This window comes from Pleurodeles waltl, chromosome 9 (assembly GCF_031143425.1).
Source record: "Pleurodeles waltl isolate 20211129_DDA chromosome 9, aPleWal1.hap1.20221129, whole genome shotgun sequence".
NCBI classification, from domain to species: Eukaryota; Metazoa; Chordata; class Amphibia; order Caudata; family Salamandridae; genus Pleurodeles; species Pleurodeles waltl.
Genome location: NC_090448.1, coordinates 1,080,295,414 through 1,080,315,482, shown reverse-complemented (window position 1 = coordinate 1,080,315,482; position 20,069 = coordinate 1,080,295,414). Strand labels below are relative to the sequence as shown.

The 20,069-nt window shown below is 46.5% G+C and overlaps 1 protein-coding gene and 1 pseudogene across 12 annotated transcripts in view; one reads left to right on the top strand and one right to left on the bottom strand.

Moving 5' to 3' along the window:
• Positions 1 to 31: 31 nt before the first annotated feature.
• Positions 32 to 20,069, top strand: part of LOC138260331 (uncharacterized) — a 58,811-nt gene continuing 38,773 nt past the window's right edge. For 3 of the 12 annotated variants that reach the window (XM_069208726.1, XM_069208734.1, XM_069208728.1), the window contains exon 1: positions 391 to 592. The gene's annotated coding sequence lies outside the window, so the exon portion shown is untranslated. Of the gene's footprint in view, positions 201 to 390; positions 593 to 2,365; positions 2,540 to 20,069 lie in introns of those variants that run through there. The other 9 variants (XM_069208723.1, XM_069208733.1, XM_069208724.1 and 6 more) reach the window with 7 other exon arrangements.
• On the bottom strand, positions 1,736 to 14,466 carry LOC138259789 (cyclin-A1-like; annotated as a pseudogene).

Genomic DNA, 20,069 nt, shown 5'->3' with positions numbered 1-20,069 from the left:
CAGACTAGTACACGTTGAAGAGACAAACCGTACATAACCTTTTACTCAAGAAAACGTAGTTCCTGCTTGGAAGAACAATGGCGCCGTCCTTCCTGATTGAAAGTTTCCCAGCAAGTACTTTAACTCTTGGAATTGGAAATAAGAAATCAGATGGTGTGCGTGTTTTTTAACAAGTTCGTGTGTGTACTAGGTGGTAACAGGTAGCTATTTCTAAGGGGATCCGTCTTTAACATATCATGTGACGCATTTAATCTGACCGCCGCCCGAGCTGTAGACATGTTAAGGTCAGGAACAGAATATTTCTTGACTCAATACACAGCTTTTACTAGGAGTACCTAGCGCCTGACTCTAAAGTGTCTGCCTTACGCTGCAAAGTGTTGCGCAAGCGCAGTCCGTTTCCTTTCTCTAAACGTAAGCAGAGGTACCCGTTGGTGTCAAACGTTGGAAGTATCCGCGAGAACGTGGACTCGAAGAGTAGCTACGTGCACATGCGCACTTGCCTTTAGTTCTCACAGTTGTTTAGACTGTCCTAGAGTTAGGCCTTGTGATCAAACGTTCGGTACAGTGAGCGCTGCCAAAAGAGGGGATGAAGGTAAGTCATTGGGCGGCCTATATCTGCAATACTGTCTCGGTTCTCCCTCCTTCTGTTAGTTAGCAGCGACGTAGACCAGTTAGTGTTTCAGGTAGTCTCAAGTTTTTATTTGCATTATGGATAGAATGAGGGTGTAAGCAGAGGCCACAAGTTTTCATATGCAATTTATGCCTATGCGTTCGCTTGGTTTGCCAGTGGCTCCGTGCGAGGGTGACCTTCAGCCAGAAATGTTGGGTCCTTATAAACCCACATCATAGACGTTTTACTACAGAAAGAGGGACGCTTTATGGTCCAGTTGACCTGCATTGGCGCAATGGTTATTTTGTCGGAAAAAAAGTAAATAAACGCCTCAATGTTAGACTAATTCTAGGCAGTCGCTCTTGCCCATACCGAGAGTTTCAATTTTATATACATTGTGCTGTTTTCACCCACATGTGCGTTAGGCTGAGTGATGTTGTGGATGTGTTATCAATTGCACGATGCAACCGTATTATGTTGACATTTGAAATGGGCTTTGCTACCACTGGTGTGGCTTGGTAGCGCTGTGCTTACTTTGACTGTTTTCTGACACAAGTTGGAACTTGTACGATAGTTGCGTTAGCCAGTTTGGTCTAGGCTCGAGTTGGCTGTCCTGTCCTGTTGTCCTGTCCAGTTTGATACAGGCCTTAGCTTGCATGTGTGGTTGGTCAGATGGAATGTCGTACAGGAGCCAGTTTTGGCACATCTAGTCTTGAGCAGAGAGCTGCTCTGATCTTGCCCCAGTTGCGTGACACTGCGCGTATGCATGCTGGTATCTTGAGGAGGTGCAAGGGTAGATCACCATTTTTGTGTGCAATATATGATAACTCCTCCTGGTCGATGTAGTAACCCTTGGTATGTCTATTTAAAGTACGTGGTTCCTCGTACATCTTACATTGATCAAATGCACTTTAACTGGATGAAGTGGATAGAGTTCATATTTCTACAACTAGCCTCCTCTATGAGAATAACGCTCAAAGTGGCAAATTAAGATTCCTTAATCGTCAAGCATACACGTTCAATATCAAAGAACTTCCGCATGGCATAGAGTTGCAACCCATTAAAAAACTGTTATGTAACAGGTTATGTAAGACACACTTGACTTGCAGCTACCTGTAGGTCAACTCTTTTCCTCACGAGGTAAGCACAGTATGGCGGTTTCAATGTGTCCAAGAACACTGGTTGAAGGCCGGTCTATTGATTTATGGTTAATTAAAAACAAGTACTGTTGGAGTTTCTATAAGCAAGATCCTTTAGTACTTTGAGTTCCCGCATTTCTCCTGCATTACGTGTTGAGTTAGATGGGTCGCTCCAAGGCATGCTCAGTGTAAATCGCTCAGGCAAGGCACTGTCTCAGTAAGCAAATAACGTGTAAAAGCCACAAGCTTCTTAGGCCAAAACATATTATTCATTGTGTAGGTCGACAGACAATAGGCAGCTGCCGCCAGCAATGATGGACCATACTTCAAAAATTGTTGTGCATTTAGAAACTCAGTTCAGCTACACATGTCAACTTTCTCCAATTTCACAGAAACTCCATGAATGCAGGTATTGAAGTACGAAGTGATTAATAGTTGCCACAGTGAGGTCAACAGCCAGAACTTAAGGAGCAAGTGTTTCATTTTCAGCTACTGTTTCTTAGAGTAAGCTTCTACTTCTAAGTAAACAAACTCTTCCATTTCAGGGGACAATAACTTCATATTTTGAAGGAAGACGAATAGTGACTGATCCTACAAGTTGCAGCTTCCCATTAAGGATGGACATGCACAGAAATGCGGGCCAAGAAATAGGTGGCTAGATCTGCTTGAGATTACAGTCCTCACCAACTTCATCCAGCCAGTCAACCAAGATGGCGCACGTACCTGCCGTGAAATCGAGCTGCTTTCATATGTAGAAAACTATTTTTAAGTGTCTCATTTCTACTTGCTGGTACTTATAAATGCATTTTAGATCTTAAGTTCTTCGTATGCTGCTAGGTTCATATTATGCAATGTAAGAATATGGTGTCTACGCTACTGATTGCCTAATGCAAAGTGTCTTGAAGGAATTTTATTAGCTGCTTAGAGCCAGTGCTGACCTTGTAATGACAGAATACTGTGAAACCAAGTTTACTTATAGTATCAATTGTGCTTCCAGTTTATTGAGATCCCTTTTAAACACAATGATGAATTTGTTGCTTGTTTGATCTAAAAGTTGAGTTCAATTTTCTTGACAACTTCACAGATCGTGGTGTTGCTGGTTGCAGTCAGTGGGGTTCCAAGCTGCGTTTGCCATTGGGTGACTGACTGGATGGACACCCAGTCGCTCCGGATGGGTTTAGTTTCAGATAGTCATAAGCATAGTTGTAGTAGGAGAGACCAGAAATATTGAAAACGAACCCTTGACTTTCTAGTTACGTGAGGCTCTCCTGTAGGCTAGAGAGTATACATAGGTAATTCCTGTTGGAGGCCCAGCATTATGACAACTGCTTCTCTATTATGGTCCATGGTAGACTTATAGCGTGTCTTTTTAGTTTGAAAAGTTATGATAGTTGCTTCAATGCCTCTTTCTCATTCACGCTGCGTAAGGAACGTTGTGTGGTGATAGTTCTGTAGTTTGCTGGGCAAATTGGGTTCTTGAGCAGTGGTTTGATGTGTGATGTCCATATTGCATTAGAGAAGATTCTGTTGAACAGGGAAAACATTGCAATGGTTTTAATTGAATACAGTATAGAGATTGATAGGATGTTTTGAGAATGCCTGATGAGGGGTCTGCAGGAAAGATGGATTTAAAAAAAAGAATCTTTTTATCTATTTTCAATCTATCATTGATAATCTGTGATACAAGAACTTGGTGTTCTCCAAGTAGGGAACACATTAACACATGGGTATAAAGACAGTGTATATTTATATTTCAGGGCACCAATGGTGTAAAGAAATGGCTCCCTGTTGCAGTTACCCCCCACTTTTTGCCTGATACTGATGCTGACTTGACTGAGAAGAGTGCTGGGACCCTGCTAACCAGGCCCCAGCACCAGTGTTCCTTCACCTAAAATGTACCATTGTATCCACAATTGGCACACCCTGGCATTCAGATAAGTCCCTTGTAACTGGTACTTCTAGTACCAAGGGCCCTGATGCCAAGGAAGGTCTCTAAGGGCTGCAGCATGTCTTATGCCACCCTAGAGACCCCTCACTCAGCACAGACACACTGCTTACAAGCCTGTGTGTGCTAGTGAGAACAAAATGAGTAAGTCGACATGGCACTCCCCTCAGGGTGCCATGCCAGCCTCTCACTGCCTATGCAGTATAGGTAAGACACCCCTCTAGCAGGCCTTACAGCCCTAAGGCAGGGTGCACTATACCATAGGTGAGGGTACCAGTGCATGAGCACTGTGTCCCTACAGTGTCTAAACAAAACCTTAGACATTGTAAGTGCAGGGTAGCCATAAGAGTATATGGTCTGGGAGTCTGTTTTACACGAACTCCACAGCACCATAATGGCTACACTGAAAACTGGGAAGTTTGGTATCAAACTTCTCAGCACAATAAATGCACACTGATGCCAGTGTACATTTTATTGTAAAATACACCACAGAGGGCACCTTAGAGGTGCCCCCTAAAACTTAACCGACTATCTGTGTAGGCTGACTGGTTCCAGCAGCCTGCCACACTAGAGACATGTTGCTGGCCCCATGGGGAGAGTGCCTTTGTCACTCTGAGGCCAGTAACAAAGCCTGCACTGGGTGGAGATGCTAACACCTCCCCCAGCAAGAAGCTGTGACACCAGGCGGTGAGCCTCAAAGGCTCACCCCTTTGTCACAGCCCAGCAGGGCACTCCAGCTTAGTGGAGTTGCCCGCCCCCTCCGGCCACGGCCCCCACTTTTGGCGGCAAGGCTGGAGGGAACAAAGAAAGCAACAAGGAGGAGTCACTGGCCAGTCAGGACAGCCCCTAAGGTGTCCTGAGCTGAAGTGCCTCTAACTTTTAGAAATCCTCCATCTTGCAGATGGAGGATTCCCCCAATAGGGTTAGGATTGTGACCCCCTCCCCTTGGGAGGAGGCACAAAGAGGGTGTACCCACCCTCAGGGCTAGTAGCCATTGGCTACTAACCCCCCAGACCTAAACACGCCCTTAAATTTAGTATTTAAGGGCTACCCTGAACCCTAGAAAATCAGATTCCTGCAACTACAAGAAGAAGGACTGCCTAGCTGAAACCCCTGCAGAGGAAGACCAGAAGACGACAACTGCCTTGGCTCCAGAAACTCACCGGCCTGTCTCCTGCCTTCCAAAGATCCTGCTCCAGCGACGCCTTCCAAAGGGACCAGCGACCTCGACATCCTCTGAGGACTGCCCCTGCTTCGAAAAGACAAGAAACTCCCGAGGACAGCGGACCTGCTCCAAGAAAGGCTGCAACTTTGTTTCCAGCAGCTTTGAAAGAACCCTGCAAGCTCCCCGCAAGAAGCGTGAGACTTGCAACACTGCACCCGGCGACCCCGACTCGGCTGGTGGCGATCCAACACCTCAGGAGGGACCCCAGGACTACTCTGATACTGTGAGTACCAAAACCTGTCCCCCCTGAGCCCCCACAGCGCCGCCTGCAGAGGGAATCCCGAGGCTTCCCCTGACCGCGACTCTTTGAATCCAAAGTCCCGACGCCTGGGAGAGACCCTGCACCCGCAGCCCCCAGGACCTGAAGGACCGGACTTTCACTGGAGATGTGACCCCCAGGAGTCCCTCTCCCTTGCCCAAGTGGAGGTTTCCCCGAGGAACCCCCCCCTTGCCTGCCTGCAGCGCTGAAGAGATCCCGAGATCTCTCTTAGACTAACATTACAAACCCGACGCTTGTTTCTACACTGCATCCGGCCGCCCCCGCGCTGCTGAGGGTGAAATTTCTGTGTGGGCTTGTGTCCCCCCCGGTGCCCTACAAAACCCCCCTGGTCTGCCCTCCGAAGACGCGGGTACTTACCTGCAAGCAGACCGGAACCGGGGCACCCCCTTCTCTCCATTCTAGCCTATGTGTTTTGGGCACCACTTTGAACTCTGCACCTGACCGGCCCTGAGCTGCTGGTGTGGTGACTTTGGGGTTGCTCTGAACCCCCAACGGTGGGCTACCTTGGACCAAGAACTAAGCCCTGTAAGTGTCTTACTTACCTGGTTAACCTAACAAATACTTACCTCCCCTAGGAACTGTGAAAATTGCACTAAGTGTCCACTTTTAAAACAGCTATTTGTGAATAACTTGAAAAGTATACATGCAATTTTGATGATTTGAAGTTCCTAAAGTACTTACCTGCAATACCTTTCGAATGAGATATTACATGTAGAATTTGAACCTGTGGTTCTTAAAATAAACTAAGAAAAGATATTTTTCTATACAAAAACCTATTGGCTGGATTTGTCTCTGAGTGTGTGTACCTCATTTATTGTCTATGTGTATGTACAACAAATGCTTAACACTACTCCTTGGATAAGCCTACTGCTCGACCACACTACCACAAAATAGAGCATTAGTATTATCTCTTTTTGCCACTATCTTACCTCTAAGGGGAACCCTTGGACTCTGTGCATGCTATTCCTTACTTTGAAATAGCACATACAGAGCCAACTTCCTACAAATGGGTATTACACTAATTTAGTTCATTGTCCGGCATGGGCTGCGGGGATACATTCACTACCCAACATCTTAAACTACGCATGCGGACACAGTGCTCCCCCCCCCCATCATCATTGCAGATGTCCTCTGGAAGTGTCCATGAATACTTCTCATGGACCCCATATTTCGGAGTACTTTTGGGAGCAGCCCTGAGTCCAGTAGATTGCCTCCTCGGTATGCGTGCAACAGTCCATAGTGGGTGCGCAGCAGGCCATCCCTAGGAGATTTATATTGTCCCACAGCCAAACAATGTGTCTGTTCTCAACCATTGAAGCAAGATTATAGAATAGTAGGATATGTTTGGAAAGGGTGTGAACAGTTCAGATCCCCAGAGTATTTAGCTGCAGAGTAAGCTTTAGTGACAATCCCGGGACTCCGGATATCTGCTGCTGAACTCCCGCCCAGAAACTCTGGATCTTGGGGCAATTCCAGAGGGTGTGTATAAGTGACCCTGGCATTTGATATCCCCTTAAACAAGTAGCAGTGGCTATTCTCCCCATTTTAAACAGGCGTTTTCTAGTAAAGTAATCCACATGGAGTATTTTAAGTTGCAATAGTTGAAAGCCTGCTCTAATCACTGCCTCACTGGGGTACTGGCAGGCTTTCCCCGTAATCTCTGTCCTCCAGAGCTACAAGATCGGCCCCCCATTTATATTTAAGGTTTGCCAAGGAGTCATGGTGTTGGTGATCAGTGTCCTGTATATTTGAGATATTGCATGTTTATGTACTGGGGCCATCCACACTCTGATCTCCAGGGGAATTCGTCTTCTGTCAAGTCTAGGAGGGTCTATCCTCATTTAGCACACGTTTAAGTTGTAGGTAGGGAAACCGCTGGACCTAGTTTATCTCATATTGCCATTGGAGGTCCTCATATGGGAACATTTCTTCAGGAATCCATATGTCCCCCAGTTTTGATATGCCTAGAAGGTCCAATTTTTGCAAATCGCCCACTGTCATTAGGTCTGCCAACAGTGTTGAGTCCTACAGTGGCATTTCTAGTGTGAGTTTTTTTCCCCCATCCCAGTTCCATGTTTGCACCCCTCTGTTGTGGTCTGTGTCCGGCGCAGAGTGGCACCATAAAGTTCCATGAGATACCCCTGGGCAACATGGCCCTACATTACACTGTCACTGACAGCTCTTGCTGATTGGCGAATGCAGTCATTAACAATCACAAGGTGAGAGGCCGAGTAGTAAAGCCATAGGTTTGGTAAGGCTATACCCCTGTTGTATTGGAATCTTGTCAGAGTGTAGTGCTATTGTGGGGATGCCTCCACCCCACAGTGATCTGGTGATGCTATCCAGGACACCGAAAGGAGGAGTCCAGGAACCTGTAAGGTGTATTTTGCAGCATATACCTGAACCAGGGCAAGGACATCATTTCAGACAGGACTGTCCAACTCATTAAGGACATGTGGGGTTCTTCCAGCGTTCCACGTATGTCTTATGGTTCTCCAGTATTCTACCCAGGTTCCTGACTGGTCTTGTGTGATATGCACCCCGTGGTATGTGAACTCCTCCATTGTTCACTGTAGAGTATTCCCCCCTCCTCAAGTGGCTATGCCACTGATTTATGCCGAATAATACAGACCGCATGTATTCCCAGAAATGTGTAGCATCTCCAGTAACTTGGGGGTAAAGCGCTGTTGGTATGTTACATAAAGAAGCATGTCATCTGCATAAAAGGAGACCACATCCTCCCAATCCCTGTCCCACTGAAGACGTCTTAGGTGCACGTCACAGTGAATTCAGTTGGCAAGGGGATCCACCTCCAGGGCATAGAGTGGGAGGAGGGAACATCCCTGCCTTGTTCCATGCTGCAAGCTAAATTCTCGGGGCACCATCCCATTCACCCTCACCCTTGCTATGGGATATATATTTAGTAATTTAACTCATGCCAGAAAATTCACCCGACTTCTTTTTTGCGTAGGACTGCCATAAGGTAAGGCTATGCCAGGAAGTCAAAGCCCTTTTCTGCGTCAAGGGCCAGCACTACTGCGCTGATTGGTGCCATCCGCTGTGCTGATGAGCCATTGGTAACTACTTAGGTAGGCATTAATGATGCATTTCGGGACTTCAGCGGCACATTGTATGCTTCAATGGGTGCTCCTGATTCCCTCCTCATGTACAGGTTCCCACATGGACTGGCCCTACCTCGATTGTCCCCACTACATAGGGCTGAACCTGATAAACCAATCCACCTGGAGGAGGCTAGGCCATCCATAACTCAAATCGCCAGAAACAAAACTTCGGGCATAGATGGACTACCCATTGAATACTACTCCACTTTCTCAATGCAAATCTACCAACACTTCCTGGATGTATTGTTTGAATCCCAATCGACTGGCCAGTTACCTGACTCGATGCATGAAGCATTAATTGTGGTCCTTCCTAAGCTTGGGAGAGACCCTCTGGATGTGCGCTCATACCGGCTGTTATCCCTCCTTAATCTTGACTGTAAGATCCTGGCAAAAGTGGTTGCCAGTAGGCCACTTAACACGATCAGCACCTTGGTACACGCTGACCAGTCAGGGTTCATTGCTGGATGCAACACATTCCTTAATATCCGTCAGCTTCTGAGACTTGTTCACGACATGTCCTCGGAGACGCAAGGCAGAGTGGCAGTCTCTTCTGATATCAAAAAGATTTTCGATACACTGAGCTGGAACTTCCTACTGTCCACGTTGAACACCATGGGCTTTGGATCCGTGTTTCTGAGCTGGATTTTCACTGTACTTGAGACAGATGGCCTGGGTCAAAGCAGGCCAGCAGATTTCAGAGCGCTTTCCCATTCAATGAGGCACTCGCCAGGGGTGCCCACTCTCAACGCTGCTTTTTGCATGTGCCATGGAGCCCTTGGCCTGAATTGAATTCCTACCACATAGTATCTCTGTGCGTGGATGATGCATTGATACTCCTCCGTGATGTGGGTACCTCACTCGCCACTGTGATGTGACTACTGGATGACTTTGGCAATGTTTCTGTCCTTAAGGTCAACTAGTACAGGTCCTGCATCGTGCCCCCCCCCCCCCCCCCCCCCCCCCCCCACACACCTCTGAAATCCACAGAGACTCCTTCCGGGAACATTGCCTCAAATGGTGCTCTGACACCTTCAAATACCTAGGTGTCTAAATATATCATACTAATTGGGCCCTCAAAGAAGGTACAATTCACAAGGAAATATGATAATTTCGGGGATCTCTTCCCTTTTGGCACTCGTTGCCCCTTTCCCCATTGAGGCACATGGCAATTGCTAAAATGTTGATACTGCCTAGACTAGTATATTTATTTGAAGCACTACCATTGACACTGTCAAAGGGCTTTTTCTGCAAACAGAATGGTTTATCACAACAGCTGATATGAGGGACTAGCTTGCGCCGAGTGGCTCTTTCTGTGGTACCGAGGTCATTAGTGGAGGGAATGCTGGGCGCACCCAACTTTGAACTGTATTATGCAGCAGCACAACTTCAAATGCCTATGTGCTGGCTGGATGCAACCCCAAGCGAGTGGTCATTTACAGTGCCCTAAGAGAAACAAATATCTACACTTGGTTGACGGAGAGGAACTTCTGACCCCAACAGGAATTGGGCCAGATAACAGTAGCATGAAAATGCTGGCAACACTTTATATATGGCAAGAATCAATATATTCCTTATTCACCGTCTATGCCACTGACACAACTTTTGGGTATTCCCACCACAAATACGGGACACCACTGCAGGCTTCAGAGGCAAACCAAGTTGGCGACTTCTTCAATGTCCTGCGCAGACATAATGGGCGCTTACAATGTGGCTGCTAATTATTTTCTGATGTATCATGCTATTCAGCGGATTGTGTGGAACACCTTGGGCGCAGCTCCATCAGTACACCGCAGTTAACACACTCAAAGCCCTCAGCCGTGCCAGTGCCAGGAACCCCACACACGCTGTCTGCCGTAGCACCTCAGTTCTTGCAGTCCGTACTTTGATGCTCCAACACTGGGACCTCGGGCGCAGCTCCATCAGTGCACCTCAATTCACACACTCCAATCCCCTCAGCCACCCCACACACTCTGTCTGCCAGAGCACCTAATTTCTTACAGTCAATACACTCTGCTGCTCCAGTACTGGGACCTCAACTGTAGCTCCATCAGTGCACCTCAGTTCACACTCCAAGCCTTCAGCTGTGCCAGAACCCCACACACACTGTCTGTCAGAGCACCTCAATACACCTCCGTTCTACCCAGCCCAGGTCACGTCCTTTCTTATACTGGGACCCTGCTCACATACAGTTCCATTACAGCAACTCAATTCTAAAATTCAGTCCCACTGAGAAGCCAATACTGACCCAAAAGAACATAGCTCAGCTAGTGCACCTCAAGTCTAACCTCCAACCCCACTGTTGATGGGAACCACCACAGCTCCACCAGAATCCATCAATTCTAACATTCAGCGCACATTTATTTTTCAGTACTAAGGCTCACACACTACTATTTCAGGAGTTCTCACTTCTGTGATTGAGGCAATGCCACTAGATACTGGGCCCCACTCGCAGCTTCACCAGGTCACCTCCAGGCTAACACTTGGCAACACCTGCACGCCAATGCATAGCTCCATTAACATACCTCACTTCTGACCTTGTGTGCCCGTTATTATTCCAGTTGCAGCCACATACAACTCTGTTAGTGCATCTGAACTCTAACCTACAACACTCCATTATTCCAATACCAGGAATTACACAGCACTCCGTTTCTCACCCACTGCCTTTTCTGTTATTTCAGCATCGAGCCAGGACTCAGCTCTGTCTATAGACCCAATCCTGATCTGAAGCGCCACAATTTTGCTGTATTGGGGTTCACATACAACTCTGCTGGTGCACCCACTGCTGTTCCACACTAACTTCTGTTTGAGGGTGTGGGGGAGCATTAAATCTGTTCTTAACTGCCATCTTTATTTGGGAGAGTCTGTTTCACCTATCTCACTCCGTTCTTTCCTTTACTACTGTTTACTTTCAATGTTATCTTTCTACCCCACTTTTCTCTTTCCAGCTCTTAATATCCACAGGTTAACAAAATCGCTCTTTCTTTCAACTGTTTATTTATACTTTCCCTTTTTTTTAATTTCCCTCTTCCTCTTGCTACTGCCTCTTTGAAACTCGCAAAGACGTGGTTATTTCTTTCCTTGTTTCATTCCTGGCTTTTTTTCTTCATCAGACGTTTATTCTTTCACTATTTTTAGGTCGAGAACGCAAGTGCCCTGGTGTGTTGTAATATGTTTGTGGGCTTTTAACCACACCCACTGCACTATCACTCTTTCATGGGCTTGCCTTTCAAAAATCCTTTATCATTGGTAAATGCTTCGCGTTTGTCCCTCCTTGGGGCAGTTTTGTTACCGCTTTGGCCATCGACCCTGTTACGTGGATAATTGCATGTTTGCCAATACATTTGACTGCAAGCAAACTTCTTTTTCCTTTTGTGTCTCTCCTTCACGCTCGTGGTGGCCATGGCACTTTGAATTGGCTTGCTTATGTCAACTGTTTTACTTCTTGTTTTTAAATTTATGTGGTAAGAAAAGTCCAGTTAGGAATTTACCACGCTAACTCGAGCAAACCTGAGACCCATTGCATTGCAAATGCTTGTTATCTTATGGTGTCGGAATGCCTGCCGCTGCGAACGACCTGAATGAAAGTCACAACCACCACAGCTGAATTGGCAGACCTTGCCTGTTGCGCCTATGTCCCAAAGCCAAGGGGGACAGACACTTACATAAATTCATAAATCTTGCCTTCGTCCTTTTAAACATCAAATAGCCCTGGCATGAAAGGCAACTTCAGTGCCGGACACACAGACTTGACTTCATATTCTACAATGGGCGCACGCAGAGGTCAGCAACTTGTGTTCCAAATGGGGGAGCAGAGTGGGGGAAGGTTGCTGGGGCACCTGTATCAAGGCCAAAAACGACACTCAACCATCATGAAGGGGCACACCACAACTATCATGACTGGGTCAAGAAAGCATCTACTTGGAATTTCGCCAGAAATGTACCTGCTCTGCTGGATGGCTCTAACACTAGTTGTCCACACAAATCACCGAATCCTGTGATGTGTTATACTTTTGATGAGCTGTCACGCTGTCCTCCCTCTCTTTGTCCCATACTGCTGCTCCGCTCCAGCTCTATGGTCATGCTGCGCCCTGCTGTCGTGATACACAAACCTCAAGATCTACATACCCTACTGCACGCACAGCTGCTTTGATTCTGCTCCTACCACCCACACTTGCAGATTCTACTCCTGTGAAGATGCAACTAAATGTTTTATCTGCTAAGGAACTCTATACCCATGTACTATTTAATATGCTATTTCTGTTGTATGTACTTGTATGGCTATTCGCGGTTTCCGCTGTTACTGTTACCAAATAATAAAAAATAAATTAAAAAATGGGGGGACAGTTCCCAGATCTTCCCTGCCTTGGCCAAGAGGCACTTCATGTTATGTTGTGTCGCCCTGAAGGGAATGAACCCGACTGGTCTGCATGGACAAGTTAGTCAATCACTTAGTAGAGGCGATTGGCAAGTACTTTGACCTGTATCGTGGTCCCTGTGTTCAATAGGAATATTGGTTCGTAGAATTAAAAATTCTCCGGGGACTAACCATGTTTATATATCTGGGTGATTATGACCAATCTAAGGTTTTGTGGGGCCTAGAGTTACATGTAGGACCAATTCCCCCAGTAGGCCTCCCATGCACTTGGAAAATTCTTCAGAATAACCATTGAGGCCCGGGGTTTTCTACAAGTGCATTTGCTTAATGGCTTCTCGAATCTCCACCTCTTCCAATTTTTGGTAGAGCCAGACCTCATCCATTGGGGAGAGGGCCTGAGTTGAAAGGCCGTGCCCCAAACTCCTCTGTCTCCCAGGGAGTCCACCGCACCAAGGAGAGATACAGGGACTCTAGATGAGAGATACAGGCCTCTGCTATATCAGGCTCTGTTACAGTGACAAACCCATCGGATGTCTGTAGGTTTCGGACCCCGCGTTGGCCTTCTTCCCTGTGTCCTAGCCAGGCCAGTAACTTGCCCACTATATTGCCAACCTCAAAGATGTTATATTGTTTGCTATGGAAGAGTGCTCCTGCTTCTTCCTCTACCACTTGTCTGTACTCCTCTCTCAGGAGTTTCTATACAGTGCAAGAGCTTGTCCCTCTGGCCTAGATGCATTCTACTTCTTCCATCTGTAGATATTGTTCTAGGTCCCTCGCCCTACATTTTGTTTGCCCGCACGAATGGTGATAAGTTATCCCCCGTTACACGATTCCCTTAGAGTTACCACCAATACCACTGACCCTACAGTCTCTTTCAGGTAAGCCTTGATGGTCACTCAGCTGTGTCCTTGTGTTCCTGATTGCAAGAGCCAAGGATCAAGCCTCCAAGCTGACCTACCAGGGATGGGAGGGGTCAAAGCTTTGTGTGTAATGTGGTCATGAGTGGGGAGTGATCGGCGATATCCTGGAGCAGAAACCTTGTGTTCACAAATCTACCGGCCTGTTTGACTGGGGTAAAGAAGTAGTCTAGTCGAGATTGGGGATGTCTGTAGGTGGCCGCATACAAGTACTCTCAAGGAAGTGTAGAGCAGTGAGAAAGTTTTGCAGGAGTTTGTCTCACCCCAGGGAGCTGGTTGGTGCAAGTCTGTCCAGGACATGTCGCAGGGTTAGATTTATGTAGCCCCTTAATATCAACAGACCCCTTGGGGAGCCCACCACCCCTATATTGTTACATCACAATCTGTTTTCTTCATCCTCAGCCCTCACTTCTAGTGCCTGGATTTTCGCCTCCATTGTGGATAGTTGTTTGGTCCCCTTGTGATGCACTGGGGATATTTTGTGCAGGTTCTTTTTCACTGTGGTGACTCGTTCTGCCAGGCGGTGGTGATCATCCCTTAGAATCTCTGTGTCAGTCACCAGAGTATCAATTTTAGCCTCAAGAACCTCACAAGAAGTTGTTCCTGCCTGCAGGATGCCTTTAAGGGTGGGGCCCCCAGGGGGCTCAGGTCCCAAAAGTCTACCTCCGTCTTCACGAGGAGATTTGCCAACCTCCTCTGCAGAAGAGCCACCAGCCTCCGGGTCCTTTTTCCTGAGGTGCTTTTCGCATGGTTTTGGAAAGAAGACGGGCCCCTCGAACAGATGGGTGGGACAAACCTCCCGCTGCAGCTGCTGAGTAGGGGAAATCCCAATGTTTGTCTCAGGGGAGGCCATGAGTAGCCGCAGGGTGAGCCAGGTAGCAGTCCGCCAAAGCTAAGATGTGCAGCAAGTATTGGAGTGGGGGGGAAGGTAGTGCTCATCCCAGTTCGCAATGGCACAATCACTCCCCTGCAGCCTTATGTCCACCAGCTGAGAAGATACAGTGCATCAAAATGTGGTACCTTTTACAGTATAGGGAGCTGTCGCAGGGAGCCCCAAGCGAAGTAGGGTTAGTTCCAGAACAAATTGTGCTGCTGGTCTGTTGCACTTCCCTGTGGTAGGTCACTACCATGCTGTCCTTATCATAGTGCCAACATCCTGCAAGCATTCTCCTAATCTAGCATCTCTTCTAGGTCTGTGTTCTGTGTGCCTGGGCTTGTGGGCGCTTGTGTCCTTGGCCGTTGTAGTGAGGCAGCAGTTAACAACAATTGTGGTCACAGTAAATCGGGAGCCAGCAGGCAACGCCATGAGAGATCTCCACACTGCACAACACTGCTCTCAGTGGTCTCCTCACCGTGCCCTCTGGCCTAGCAGACCCGGCTGAGGGACTTGTCAAAGCCTGAAGCATTAGTAAGCAACAGAGGTCTGCGCCATGCCTCCAGCCGCAGTGATGGAAGTCAGGGCACTTTGTGTGCGTCTCCAGCAGCATACCCAGTGAGAAGTAAATATAGGGAGTCCCAGGTGTGGCAATGAGATGCCGGCTTTCCCCCTCCGACCGCCGGTTGTGGCTTGACAATCCCCCAAGGCACGGTGAGATATCTACTGGGGGCGGGGGGAGCAGTGCAGATCTCCATGGTCACACTCACCACTCAGTCTGGCGAGTGGAGGGAGACGACTAGCAAGGATGGCAATGGTCATTACGCCATCTCCTCCCAGCTCCTATCGCACAAGGGCAGGCAGGGGTACCAACCGAGCATGCCTGCGGGCCAACCTCTGGAGACCTGGCCATCCCAGACAGTGCAGTCACTGTTCTCTTGCTTCTGAAGGACCACCCGCATCATAACAGCTCCGGCGGGCCGCTGTGCGTTTTGCAGGCAGTCATAGGTGTCCCCACCAGTCTTTCCAGCTAGAAACGTCTCTATTTCTCACGCCCATTGGGCGCCCATAATGGCACTCTGCAGTATTCAGAGAGGTAAAGGGTGTGTCGAAGAGGGTTGAGCGCTGGCAATGTAGGCTCCTGGACTCATGTATGAAAGGCAGGATGGCGCTGGATGAGGGTTCAATGCTTCTCACGCCATCCTTGTAAGGCCACGCTCCGTTCTCCTTCACTAAGTCATCTGGCAGAGGATAATACCTAGAAGGTTTCTCCCATTAAAGGCATTAGAAACACCATGTAAAGGAGAAGTTCTCTTCTTTGAGGAAAAAGTCCCGGTACTAATCTGAGACTAGGTGGTGCTGTTCCATGATGGCGGTCCCTTCTTCTGCCTCTTAAAATTCAATCCTGGTTATCAAAACACTCAAATCTGTGTTACCGGCTTCATCTGCTGGCCCATCTTGGATCAAGGCCTTTCGACAAGCCATTTTGGACACCTTCAGGACTGTCTCTCATCTCCCTTTGTTAGTCTGAAAGGATGGCACAGATTCTGCGGGCTCTGTAACTCTGATGGCTTTGACTCAGCTGTCATCTAATTCCATTCCCACTCATATGTCAGCCAGAACACCAGGCCTAAAGTAACCACTGCCGGTCCAGTTGTACTCAATGCAAATTGCAAAGCTATGCCCAGTGCCACTCTTAAAGACATTTTTGGTGCCACATCAGTCCCTGAAGACTGCATATGCAATTTGTGTGGTGAGAGAAAAAGAAAGGCTTCCTTGAACGAGCAATCTCTTGCTGACTATCTTGCCAGAGCCCAGAGATTCACTCAAACAGAAGTACTCTGTAGCTCAGATTCAGATGCCCTCGACATGCTTAAGCTTGGGCCCACAGAGGAAGAAGATTTAAAGGCTGATGGACTCCTCCTTCCTGCCGGTACAGGAGCTCAGCTATGTTTTTTTACCTCCAAAATAGAAGTGGTTTTGATATGTACACTGAAGGTGATATTTCATACCTATAGACCCTTCCTCTTGAGATGTCTTTTGTTGAGTCTTTTATGAATAAGGCAGCCCTTTCTGGCATTTAATGAGGCTTAGTTCGAACCATGACTGGCTGCTTGACATAAACTCTTTTCGGGCCAGCAGTTCAGACAGAGCACTAGGTGCTAAAGGCCTCTTGCCTTTTGATTCCAAGTTCTTGTCAACGCATCCTGCTCAAACGATCTGTGTTTCAAGCATCTTCTGCGGAATTTAACAGCATGCTTTTCCCGTTTTCTCACTGCACCACTCAGGGGTGTGGAATTGAATGAAATATTTACTTGTCAATGGGACAGGTTGCTTCATAAATCTACTTGTCTTGTAAAAAAAATCACTTGTTCCTTTGGTGTCGCATAGTGCCATGATAAATTATGGCAGCAATCTCATTATATAACACCTGATAATAGCCTCTTTGAATGTGTCCAGGTAGTACAGTAGGGTTTGAATTCTAGCAATTCCCACATTTTGCCATCTTTCCACAGTTCTACGTACCGGGGCTGGAAGTAGTGTTAAAGCAATAGTTCCAGGGTTGGAATGCGCTTTGGAGTTTGTGCAAATCTACTCATTTTCATGTTTTAGGGATTTTTACCAGCGATTTTCTTTTTTTAATCTTTTCCCATACTGAGAAAAGTTGGAAATGTACTCCTGACAAGGGCAGATATAAAACATCTTCTACGGTTGGGGGAAAAAAGTGCTGAGGGGGTGGGGGGTAAACTTGTAAATTCTCACAGATTTTCCCATGAGCAAATCTACACATGCATGTTTACTTGTGCTAAAATGCTTTTTAATATTTTTCAGGAGTGCGATTTCCTGGCCTACTTCTGTAAATTATTGTGAATTGTTGAAAGCTGTAAATCTGCACTAATGCAAGGGCATATATCATGGGCACTTTTGTGACTTAACTTAAGAATTACCCCTTAATTAGGTCCCAAGTTAACCAATACCTTTTGTTTTTATTAAACTTCTGTTTCTATCTATAGACTGGCTTCACTGTGAGTGACAGCATTCTGCTTTTCCACAAGGAGCACATCAGCACACAAAGTAATTTTTTCAGTGCCAAGAACAACTGTGGGATTGTGTGTTTTTTTTTTTTTTAGACCTAAAATATTATTGCTTTTTCTAAATTTTTCTTTAATATTGGTGAAGGCCTTGCAGCTCCCGCAACAATACAGTTTTACAAAAACATGTTGAAACAAAGACATATTGACAAAAACAAAAGGCTGAGCACCAATGTCAGACCTATTGATTTTGCCACTGATTGTTTATTTTCATGTTTCCCATAATCTTGTTGAAACTGGTTGCACTGACTTTCCATTATGAGTATCTTTGGGAACACTAGTATGCATCAACACTTTAGTAGATGGTGCTTAGAAGAAATGATACCTACAATTTCACAGTAGTTTAGCAAAACGTTTTTTCCTATTTGCATTTGTTTGTGAACCTTTATTTTGAAAGCAAAGACACACCAATCTTGTTTTCAAGCGTCTGTAAATATTTGCATCTAATCAGAGAGCTTTTTGAGAGCATCATACGTAGCCTCATATTTATTCAACTTTGCAAATGTCTGTACTTATTCTTATACTGGGATCACTGTCGGCAGTGCAGTCTGAGCTTACAACATTTCCTTAGAGCACTCACTCTTATAGGCTTTGCATTAATAACCCATAAATACAAGTCGAACAGCATTAAGATATGGACATAAATATTACCTTAACTACAGACTGTGCCCTTCCTTGGACTATAATGTGGTAAAGTAAACTGGCAGCCAAAGGGTTTGTGCTGCAAGGGCTTTGGCCTAGTTGCCCCCCAGGACAAAATAAACACAAAAACTTGTTGTCCTTGACCCTAAACAATACGTTCTGGGATTTCCCAGCCGGCTCAGACCTTCTAACATTCTACTGATCCTTTAGGTGTAGAGCTCAACCTAAAGGATGGCAGCAACAGCAGCTTTGGTTTCTCCACCTTTGCTGGCTCTTCTACTTTGATTCGTCCTCCCTCCACTATCAGCATCTGACAGGGAAAGATCTCCAATTTTGTGGCCAACTGGGAATCCATTAAGACAGATTGCTGGTTACTTAAGCTCACCTGCAAGAATTGCATCCTTCCTTTTGTGGCCACTCTCTCAGACTGCTCACCTTTTGCAAGGAAGTGCACCCCATCATATGTGTTCAAATTGAACAGGAATTTCACACCTGTCATTTATAAAACACTGCTGTAAAATTGAAGCCCATAAAAGAGAGGGGCCCATGAGTTTAATCCCTTTTCTTCTTCGTTCTTAAAAGCACTGGGGTTTCAGATCCACTCTGGACCAAAGCTTTTTGAATTTTTTTGTTAGGACAAGTTTAAATTGCTGTCTCTGAATCATACCCTCTTGGCCCAGAATGCACTGACACAATCCACAGGCATTACCTCTGCTTCACATTTAGGTTTTACACTGCAAACCCACAATTGTACAAGACCATTACATGAGTTTCCACCAAAGTGCTGGCTGCTGTGTTGGCCTCACTCAGGAGGAAGAAAAGTCCATCTAATTTCAGACTTGGAGGGTTGGCTTGTGAAGGCAGGCTCCCCGGCACTGGTCTTAAATATATAGAAAGTGCACCTTCACCTTAATTAATCAGATGAGCAAGCTAAACTCCCGTCTTGCACTTACTCAGAGATTGAACTTCAATGGAGCAGTCTTGGACACAGCCTACATGAGCACTTTCCTCTTTCGAGGATCTCGGATAATCGGAATATGATTGCCATGTGTTGGGGGCTAAATCCAGTTCTGCCTGCTCTTTACCTGCAAGCTTGATTGCATTGGGCTCCCATAGGATGGCGGTAGGGGATGTGGTTACTCGTGTGGTGTCTCAGGCAGAAGTAGCTGTAGCACGCTGCTTATGTGGAGAGCTTCTGAAATGTCACACCAGACCTCCATTGGTGCGTGTGCCAGTCTAAGTTTGTACTATGTTTTCCCTTCAGTCCTCTGAATTTGCAGGAAACCAGTGTTACAGTTGCATTCTTATTTTAATGGAGTCATATCTCAGGGCAATAACTGTGCTAGGTCATTGGACCCAGTCTGAACAGTGCACATAGCGCTGACAGTAATATGCCCCTAAGGTATTTTACTGTTCTGCTATTTTATTGTCTGTTTCTTGTGTTTGAAGTTCATTCAGTTCCTTTCCACATTTCTTTAAATATTTTAATTAACATTTTAAATTCTTTCAAACACAACAGCACACCCAAGTGGGTTCAGTACTGGCACCCCACTATGGCACAGATAACTTACAATCCAATATGTTCCAGCGATACAGCTGCAACAAATTTGCAGTGAAGATGAGGTCCAGCCTTCTCGGTAATGCTGTCATTGGGACTCCCCCTGCCATGGTACTCCTACCCATTGGAGGCAGCGAAACTCGCCCTTGAGTACCCCTCTGAAATATCAAAATGCTCTCCCCATAGCTCCCAAATCATTTGGAACTTCCTCTGGCCTGATACGTCACTTTTTCCGCCATCATGTACATGTCCACCCTGAAGCTCCATTCCTCAAGTGTGGGTGGTTCCTG